The following is a 7,676-nucleotide window of genomic DNA, read 5'->3' as shown; positions in this document are numbered from 1 at the left end:
TTTCCCTGTTGATGGCCTGTTCTGATCAGCACTGCTTCCGGATGAGTAAACTCTAGGAGTCCTCCTCCTGCGAACTGAGATGTAAGCTGAAGCTCCTGAACTTGGCATTTTGCCGGAACATATTCAACAAACTTGTAAGTACTAAGCGTAAGTATGGCGCTTAGTTGTTAGTACACAGAGATAATATCTTAAGACTGAAAATAATAAGTAATAAAAAGGATAAGCAAGGGGTGCCTCCAAAGAGCGCTATGTTTATCAAGTCGTTACAGCTCGACTTTGTAGTGACCCGAACTTTTCCATGTTTATATATATTAATTGAGATTGATATTTACATGACTAAATGTTTTCAACGTGTTAATCAATCAAACTTATTAAGACTTGATTAATTGAAATAGGTTTCATATAGACAATTGACCACCCAAGTTGACCGGTGATTCACGAACGTTAAAACTTGTAAAAACTATACAATAACATATATATGGTTATATATATAGTTAACATGATTTTATTATAAGTAAGTATCTCATTAGGTATTTTAACAATGAGTTATATACATAAAAATGAGACTATTAAATTAAGAAACTCGAAAACGTTATATATAACGATTATCGTTATAACAACGTCTTACTAGGTACATATGAATCATATTAAGATATTGATACACTTGGTTAATTATGTTAAATGATAAGTAAATATATCATTAAGTGTATTAACAATGAACTACATATGTAAAAATAAGACTACTAACTTAAAGATTTCGAAACGAGACATATATGTAACGATTATCGTTGTAACGACATTTAACTGTATATTTATCATACTAAGATATATTATATATCATAATATCATGATAATGTAACAATTTAACATCTCATTTGATATAATAAACAATGGGTTAACAACATTTAACAAGATCGTTAACCTAAAGGTTTCAAAACAACATTTACATGTAACGACTAATGATAACTTAACGACTCAGTTAAAATGTATATTCATGTAGTGTTTTAATATGTATTCATACACTTTTGAAAGACTTCAAGATACTTATCAAAATACTTCTACTTAACAAAAATGCTTACAATTACATCCTCGTTCAGTTTCATCAACAATTCTACTCATATGCACCCGTATTCGTACTCGTACAATACACAGCTTTTAGATGTATGTACTATTGATATATACACTCCAATGATCAGCTCTTAGCAGCCCATGTGAGTCACCTAACACATATGGGAACCATCATTTGGCAACTAGCATGAAATATCTCATAAAATTACAAAAATATGAGTAATAATTCATGACTTATTTACATGAAAACAAAATTACATATCCTTTATATCTAATCCATATACCAACGACCAAAAACACATACAAACACTTTCATTCTTCAATTTTATTCATCTAATTGATCTCTCTCAAGTTCCATCTTCAAGTTCTAAGTGTTCTTCATAAATTCCATACGTATAGTTTCATAAAAATCAAGAATACTTCCAAGGTTGCAAGTCTACTTCCAAGCTTTCTAATCCATTCCAAGTAATCATCTAAGATAAAGGAACCTTTGTTATTTATAGTAGGTTATCTTTCTAATTAAAGGTAATATTCATATTCAAACTTTGATTCAATTTCTACAACTATAACAATCTTATTTCGAGTGAAAATATTACTTGAACTGTTTTCGTGTCATGATTCTGTTTCAAGAACTTTCAAGCCATCCAAGGATCCTTTGAAGCTAGATCCATTCTTCTCATTTCCAGTAGTTTTATCCAGAAAACTTGAGGTAGTAATGATGTTCATAACATTATTCGATTCATACATATAAAGCTATCTTATTCGAAGGTTTAAACTTGTAATCACTAGAACATAGTTTAGTTAATTCTAAACTTGTTCGCAAACAAAAGTTAATCCTTCTAACTTGACTTTTAAAATCCACTAAACACATGTTCTATATCTATATGATATTCTAACTTAATGATTTAACACCTTGAAACACGATGAACACCATAAAATCGGATATACGCCGTCGTAGTGAAACCGAGGGTTGTTTTGGTTTGGATAATTAAAAACTATGATAAACTTTGATTTAAAAGTTGTTCTTATGGGAAAATCATTTTTCATATGAATATGAAACTATATCCAAAAATCAAGGTTAAACTCAAAGTGGAAGTATGTTTTCTAAAATGGTCATCTAGACGTCGTTCTTTCGACTGAAATGACTACCTTTACAAAAATAACTTGTAACTTATATTTCTGACTATAAACCTATACTTTGTCTGTTTAAATTCATAAAATAGAGTTCAATATAAAACCATAGCAATTTGATTCACTCAAAACGGATTTAAAATGAAGAAGTTATGGGTAAAACAAGATTGGATATTTTTGATCTTTTTAGCTACGGAAAATGTTTAACAAATCTATACAAATCATATCCTAGCTAACTTATATTGTATTATACATGTATTCTAATATATTATGTAATCTTGGGATACCATAGACACGTATGCAAATGTTTTGACATATCATATCGACCCATGTATATATATTATTTGGAATAACCATAGACACTCTATATGCAGTAATGTTGGAGTTAGCTATACAGGGTTGAGGTTAATTCCAAAAATATATATATACTTTGAGTTGTGATCTAGCCCGAGACGTGTATACACTGGGTCATGGATTGATTCAAGATAATATATATCTATTTATTTCTGTACATCTAACTATTCACAACTAGTTGTAGGTTACTAACGAGGACAGCTGACTTAATACACTCAAATCTTTAAAACATAATAAAAATGGTTGTAATTATATTTTGATCATACTTTGATATATATGTACATATTTGTATAGGTTCGTGAATCGATCCGTGGCCAAGTCTTATTTCCGAGGAAGGAAATATCTGTGAAAGTGAGTTATAGTCTCACTTTTAAAATCTAATATTTTTGGGATGAGAATACATGCAGGTTTTATAAATGATTTACAAAATAGACAAAAGTACGTGAAACTACATTCTATGGTTGAATTATCGAAATCGAATATGCCTCTTTTTATTAAGTCTGGTAATCTAAGAATTAGGGAACAGACACCCTAATTGACGCGAATCCTAAAGATAGATCTATTGGGCCTAACAAACCCCTTCCAAAGTACCAGATGTTTTAGTACTTCGAAATTTATATCATATCCGAAGGGTGTCCCGGAATGATGGGGATATTCTTATATATGCATCTTGTTAATGTCGGTTACCAGGTGTTCACCATATGAATGATTTTTATCTCTATGTATGGGATGTGTATTGAAATATGAAATCTTATGGTCTATTGTTACGATTTGATATATATAGGTTAAACCTATAACTCACCAACATTTTTGTTGATGTTTAAAGCATGTTTATTCTCAGGTGAATACTAAGAGCTTTCGCTGTTGCATACTAAAATAAGGACAAAATTTGGAGTCCATGTTTGTATGATATTGTGTAAAAACTGCATTCAAGAAACATATATCGATGTAATATATTTCTATTGTAAACCATTATGTAATGGTCGTGTGTAAACAATATATTTTAGATTATCATTATTTGATAATCTACGTAATGTTTTTAAAACCTTTATTGATAAAATAAAGGTTATGGTTGTTTTAAAAATGAATGCAGTCTTTGAAAAATGTCTCATATAGAGGTCAAAACCTCGCAACGAAATCAATTAATATGGAACATTTATAATCAATATGAAGGGGACATTTCAGACTTTTCCTTGTCAGATCTTCAGAATGGATCAAAGGAGAATATGTGCTCCTCCTTATCGTGGTCTTCTAGATAATCTTTCAACCGGTGGCTGTTGACTTTGAAGTTACCAGTTGGTCCTTCCAATTCCACGGCTCCGTGTGGAAAAGCATGTACAACTTTGTATGGGCCACTCCATCTTGATCTAAATTTTCCAGCGAACTTCTTGAACCGAGAATTTAAGAGCAGAAATTTATACCCAGGGGCGAACTTTGTAGGAATCAATTTTGCATCATGCATAAGCTTCGTTCGTTCCTTGTAGATGTATGACATTTCGTATGCTTGGTCTCTTAATTCGGAGAGTTCGTTCATTTGCATTTTTCGATGTTTTGTTGTAACTGAGGGATCGAGGTTGCAGGTCTTCAGCTCCCAGAGAGCTTTATATTCAAGTTCCAGCGGAAGGTGACAGGCATTTCCATAGATCATGCGGTAGGGTGTAGTTCCTAGAGGATTCTTGTAAGCAGTCCGGAATGCCCACAGAGCATCATCAAGTTTTTCGGCCCATTTATTTCCATGATGGCCGACAGTTCATTCTAAGATTCTTTTTAGTGCTCTGTTTGTGACCTCTACTTGTCCGTTGGTCTGCGGATGATAGGAAGTGGACATTTTGTGGGTGACTCCGTATTGTTTCATCACCTTCATAAATTGAGTATTACAGAAGTGTGTGCCTCTATCACTTATTATAGCACGGGGAGCTCCAAATCTGCATAAGAGTCTCTTCAGGAAGTTGGTGACGGCTTTTGCATCATTAGTTGGAATTGCTTGGGCTTCAACCCATCTTGAAGCGACCCGTCCTAATCCATAAGGATGAATACAATAACATATGGTTACATTGCGAGATTCTGACCTCTATATGATACATTTTACAAACATTGCATTTGTTTTTAAAAGACAAACTTCCATTACATCGAAATTTGTAGATATGCATATCCTTTCATAATATATTTAAACTATGAATGACTTAATATTAATCTTGATGAACTCAACGACTCGAATGCAATGTCTTTTGAAATATTTCATGAATGACTCCAAGTAAAATCTTTAAAATGAGCAAATGCACAGTAGAAGATTTCTTTCATACCTGAGAATAAAGATGCTTTAAAGTGTCAACCAAAAGGTTGGTGAGTTCATTAGTTTATCATAAACCATCATTTCCATTATTTTAATAGACCACAAGATTTCATTTTTCCATAAATATACATCTCATATCAGGCATTTCACAAACTGCATAGAGATAAAAATCATTCATATGGTGAACACCTGGTAACCGACCTTAACAAGATGCATATAGAACATCCCCATCATTCCGGGACTCCCTTCAGACATGATAAATTCGAAGTACTAAAGCATCTGTTACTTTAGATGGGGCTTGTTAGGCCCAATAGTCTATTTTTAGGATTCGCGTCAATTAGGGTGTCTATTCCCTAATTCTTAGATTACCAGACTAAAAAGGGGCATATTTGGTTTAATAATCCAGCCATAGAATGTAGTTTTAAGTACTTGTGTCTATTTCGTCAAACATTTATAAAGCAGCGCATGTATTCTCAGTCCCAAAAATATATATTGCAAAACCATTTAAAAAGGGAGCAAATGAAACTCACGATGCAATATTTTGTAGTAAAAATATTCATTCGACGATACTGAACAATGCAGGGTTGAACTCGGATTCACGAACCTATATCATTTGTATATTTATTAATATACATAATTGTAATCGAACAACTATATATATATATATATATATAAATCTATTTGTTATATCCTTTTTATATTAATAGTATATATATGTTTAATATATTCATTTTGTATATAAAGATATTAATTTTTGTTATGTTATATGTATTAAATATATCCCTTTATATATATCTATTATTTGTTTGTCACAAATGGTAATAATAGTAATATTATCATAATCTTAGAAATGACAAAATTAATAACAATGTTAATACTTAATATTACTAGTAAAGGTAATAATGTTAATAATAACTCTATTAATGATAATAATAGTGATATTAACATTAATACTTGTAAAAATATTAATTTTACTGTTAATGATAGTTATGATATTGATTTTAGTAATTACATAATAATAATACTCGTGATAATATAAATAATAATACTTATGTTAATATTACAATTCTATTATTTGTAAAAAAATACTAATACTAATATTTACGAAAATAATGATAATTTGTATTATTTTCATAATGATAATAATAATAAATCATTTCATCATAATAATATTAAAGTTTTAAAATTAATAATAATACCATAACTAGTACTCATAATAATAATAAAAATAGAAATCTCATTAATAATGATGTTATTAATACGCATACTTCTTAATAATAACACTTATAATGATATTAATATTAGTATAAACTATAATACTTCTAATAATTATAATTCTAATACTAATGATTATATTAATAATGATAATCATAATATTCATAACAATTAATAATAATAATAACAATAATGATATTAATAAAAAAATTTGATATGGAAAACTACCTTTATAAAGCCCTTTTAAAAAAATTTGCACCAAACCAGGCTCGAACCCTCAACCTCTTGTATACCCTAAACACGTCTTGACCAGTTGAGCTATTGCCCGTTTTCTGAATATTTGTACAACCCCATTTATTTAACCCGTCTCATTTAAGCATCATCTTCTTCATGATAATCAAACCCATCGACCAGGGTTCAAATCTGACTACTAATATTTTATTTACCTAGTTTTCGGACACAGAAATCTTTAGAGCTGTAACAGACTAATTAAAACAACAAGAACATTTTAAAAAAATTGTTGTACAGACCTGCATACTCATTTTCAAACTCCAATTCACATTCGTTAATTTACTGTGTTTTAGACCTCAATTTCCAAATGAAAAAGATCCTAAATCAATCATAGAACTTTCTGGATTGATAATTTAACTTGAAACATTGATTTGAGCTCTAATTTTTGTAAGAATAGAATGTTATGACTTTTTTAAACGAAACTTTGACTTCGAAATTCGTACTCATTTGAAAGAATTGGGAAATGAAACTTTACAGAAAGTTTAAGTAAGTGATTTCTAACATCACTACATTAATACATTTTGAGATTTATTTCAAAATTGTTTAAATTGAAAATTGAAAGAAAAACAGAGATAAATGGGTCTGAGTTTTATTATTTATGTTTTAATTCAATAGATAAAAGCTTGGAAGGTTTAGAATTGATAATGGTAAATGAGAATGAACGACTTTTAACAATACATTAGGCTACTTTGATTGTTTTATAGCGATTGAGTGTAATCAAAGAATCAATTAAATAAAAAATAAATAAAGTAAAAGGGGATTGTGACACTCAACAGAATTTGGATTATATCTGATTAAATCTCCGATTCGTACCAATTTAGAGACACAAACATGAAAATTACACAGTGTGATTGTGATGTAAAATGGATTTTGAATCAAATAATTGAATACGTATTTATCCTTATTTATTTATGTATATATATTTTTTTATTTTTTTTTATAAAACCGTATATAGATATATATCTATATTTAATATGTATTTATATATATAAATCTATATTTTTGTATATGTATATGTATTTATATATGTTTGTATTTATATCTTGTTTATATATGTATATATATATCCAATTCTTAAATTTTGATATTTGACAAATATAAATATTAATATTAATAATAATAATACTAATAATGATATTATTAATAATAATTTTATAAATAAAGGAACTAGGAGTAATAAATGTTAAATGATAATATTATTACTTACAATAATAATAAATTTAGTTACTAATAAAGATAATAATATACTAACTTATACATGTCAAATGTGATTTATTTATATGTTTTATATTTGAATTAATAATATTAACAATACAAATATTAA

Source organism: Rutidosis leptorrhynchoides, chromosome 6 (assembly GCF_046630445.1).
Source record: "Rutidosis leptorrhynchoides isolate AG116_Rl617_1_P2 chromosome 6, CSIRO_AGI_Rlap_v1, whole genome shotgun sequence".
In the NCBI taxonomy this organism is placed as follows: Eukaryota; Viridiplantae; Streptophyta; class Magnoliopsida; order Asterales; family Asteraceae; genus Rutidosis; species Rutidosis leptorrhynchoides.
The sequence above is the reverse complement of the archived record's forward strand: the minus strand, read 5'-3'. Positions refer to the sequence as shown.